The following is a 3636-nucleotide window of genomic DNA, read 5'->3' on the forward strand; positions in this document are numbered from 1 at the left end:
GTCATCAATGACATCACTGAGAAGGGGGAATATATAACCATGGCCCTTTCATCCCAGTGGCTCTGTTACCGGGAATAAGCTCTGATGGCTGCCATTCTGCCGCTGGGAAACTCCCTGCAGGTACCTGTTGGGCTCTAGCCTCAGAGGTGACCCCTCTGATGGTGGAACTGATAATAAAATTGGATTTTAATTTCCCTAACAGACTGCTTGCTTGGACAGAGCCCACCTTGTTATGATCCCAGCTAGTGGTCAGTATTCAGGACTGACTTGATAGAGTGTAGGTTTTATTTTTGCAATATGGTTACGGTGCTGGTCCGTCACTGAACATATTCAAAAGAGGCTGCCAGTGTACATTTCACAAAAGAAGATCAAATTTCATTACATGCACACATTAAAAGCACTCTTTTTCATCCTGTAAAAACAGTGAAATGGTCTTGTTAGAAATATCAGAAATAAATATTCATCCCACCACGACAACCTTTACGCAAAGCTCAGTGAAGGGTCACCCTGTATCCATTTCCTTGTTCAGTCACATAACTGTATTTGGCCTCTTTCTGGCCAACTTTCACACTTACTCAATGCTGTGTCTTTAGTCTTCTTGCTGAGATTCTTAAACAAACTGCTAACATAGCTCATTTATTTCTCAACATGGATTCTTTAAACTCTTACTGATATTGAACGATTCAAGGCATCTTTTCTTGTGAAGCCACTGTAGAGACAGCTAAGCTAACTGCCCCCTTGCTGCTAGAAGCCTTCACTGATGAAGGGGCAGTGCACCAAAAGCTTTTGATTTCAAATTAACCTGTTGGACCTGGCGTCATGTGACTTCTGACATTGCCCACCCCAGTCCAACACAGGGACCTCTTCATCATGCTAGAAACCTATACACTCGCTGAAAGAAACCTGCATTTTCACAAAAATGAAACTATATCCCTCTCTCTCAACCCACACAATATAGAAATAGTAATCAAACTTTAAGCTATACATGGTATATATGCTCACTTTAGATCCAAATTTGCAAATAATAATATTATATTCTGAAGCTTCATCACAACCTCCAGCAAGATCAAGTGGAGACAACGATATGACAATGCATAACTTTCAAACATTCCCAGTCCTTGCTCCACAGCTGTCTTCACTGTCCTGATAAGATTCTACGCAAAGACAGGAAAACAAAAGATACATTAAAAGAAAGAGCAAAGGCATTGGAAATGAAAAAAAAATCACTTTAAATTTGAATTTAAATTAGAGTTTTTTGAAATGTCCACAGGCAATTAAAACCTGAAGGAATGAGACTCCAAAGTTGTAATAGTCCAGTTTCAGTAAAGGTGAAGTCACCATAGTCCTACTAGACCATAGGGCTGCTCTCTCATTACAGACAGACGGCTAATGGTGCTTTAACCTGAGGGTCACCGCACCTCAGACAAGGGGAGAGGTCGAACAGAGTTCTTTATGGTAACCTCGGCCGGTGTAGGGATTTAACCCATGCTGTTAGTATCACTCCATATCAGAATCTAGCCATCTAGTCAACTGAGCCAATTGACCCAGTTCAACTTCAGTGCTAAAGATGTTGACTGATCTTAATTAACAGTTATTATTTCATTAAAGGTTGGTTAGCCTGAACTGAACAAAATTAACTTTCTGCAACAAGTTTATTCCATGTCTATAATTCAAATACAGCAACTTCACACCACTCACCATCTCTTAAGATAGGATATCTGCTACCCTTAGCTGGTCCAGCTGATATGTAACTCCAGACCCACATCAGTGTGGTTAACGCTTAAATGTCCCATGAAATGACCACTCAGTTCAAGAGGAAACAGAGATGGGCAACAAATGCTGACATTTCAGTGACACCCACATTCCATGCAAGAATAAAGAAAGACAAGTCAATGCACCGCAACAGGACGTCTTGGAGATATGCCATTTTTATGAAGCTGGTTGTGGGCTGCAATCTTTGGATTCCTGTGTTCAACAGCAAGTCTGGCTTCACTTGAAGCACTTACAACGTAAATAATAGCAAGTGTTTTTTGCCCCACTCATTCATTATTTTGACAGCACATTATGGACCATTGTAAAAATGCAAGGAAAGGAGGGTAGAGTATTTTTTGCAGGAGCCAGATTCATTGACAATTTATTGCATCGGAATTTGTGTGTGTGATTGTTTGAACTGAATACATAATTTGCTTCCTTGTTTCATCTCGATCAATAATTGATTGCATGAAATGTGGATATCATTTCTTTCCCTCAATTGCTTTACTTAACCGATAATAATGTCTTTAATTTCAAATCCGTTCATTCATAAGCCATAAGTCTTTAATGACACAGCATCAATAGTAAACTTTAAACCGTTTGGGTACTGCTGATTTGTACTTATTCTGCCATTTAAGTTCTTTAATTAAGTTTCACCTCATGATGTCTTTTTTTTTCCATTTCATTTTAAATTGACATTTGTATGTGATTTTTGTATCAGACTTGACTCATTATAAACTGATGATGGACCCTCTCGGCCCACTGTCGCAAATGTGTAGTAGTTGCTTGCAATCTCCAGCAATTAGGAAAAATAATTAAAACAAACGATATGTATGAATCTTCAACAAATATTATTAATCAAAAGCCTACAACTGACTGGCAGCCAAGTGTGCGTGCATAACATCTAACTGAATGTCAGCTGTGAAATCTGATGGTTTGGGCTCTTTGGAAATAGAATAGCAGCAATTTTATGAAATAAGGCCTCGGGTTATTTCCTACATATATGATTCAGAGGCAATGAATTTCACTGCAACATGTTTCTTTTAGGTTTTGAGCTATCCATGCCAATGCATCTGGGTGTGAATTTAATAAATGGTAGAAAATGGTGCAGTCAGGGGATTTGCTCATTAGCAGGGCTGCCCTGAACAAAAAAAAAACATAATGATTGTGCAGCTGGACATGTTGCTAATGGTAAGTCCATGGTAATTACAAGCAAATTGTAAACTGCTCACCTGCTCTTGGATTGAAATGTATTCAAGAAACTTCCTGCTCAGTAACAGCACGCTCACAATTTTGTCAATGACACAATGCGCCACTGCTTAGACTTTTGCTCAGAATTCACTATGTTGCCTGAGTTGGTTAGAGTCTGGCCACACTATAACCTGTCAATTATCCACGTGGTCACAAGATGGGGGGCAGCCCAGCAGCAGTCCCCTTGACCCATTAAGTCCACACCAACTCTCCAAAGAGCATCCCACCCCCACCCAAACCTACCCCATATTTCCCAGGGGTAACCCACCTAGCCAGCACATCCCTGGACACGACAGGTAATTTAGCATGGCCAATACTAGCCTGTACATGTGTGGACTGTGGGAGGAAACCCACACAGACACAGAGAGAACGTGCAAACTCCACACAGACAGTCACCCAAGAGTGGAATTGAACTCTGGTCCATGAGGCAGCAGTGCTAACCACTGAGCCACCGTGCCATGGGCTGAATGAAGAGGTATCTTGTAGTATGGCCTGTCAAAGTGTCTGTGAAGGGATTAACCAAATTAATCCAAGAAAATTGCTTGATACTCAGAGAGTAGTAAGGGCATGGAATGCCCTGCCTGCAACAGTAGTAGACTCGCCAACTTTAAGGGCATTTAAATGGTCATTGGA

Source organism: Rhincodon typus, chromosome 20 (assembly GCF_021869965.1).
Source record: "Rhincodon typus isolate 14 chromosome 20, sRhiTyp1.1, whole genome shotgun sequence".
Taxonomy (NCBI): Eukaryota; Metazoa; Chordata; class Chondrichthyes; order Orectolobiformes; family Rhincodontidae; genus Rhincodon; species Rhincodon typus.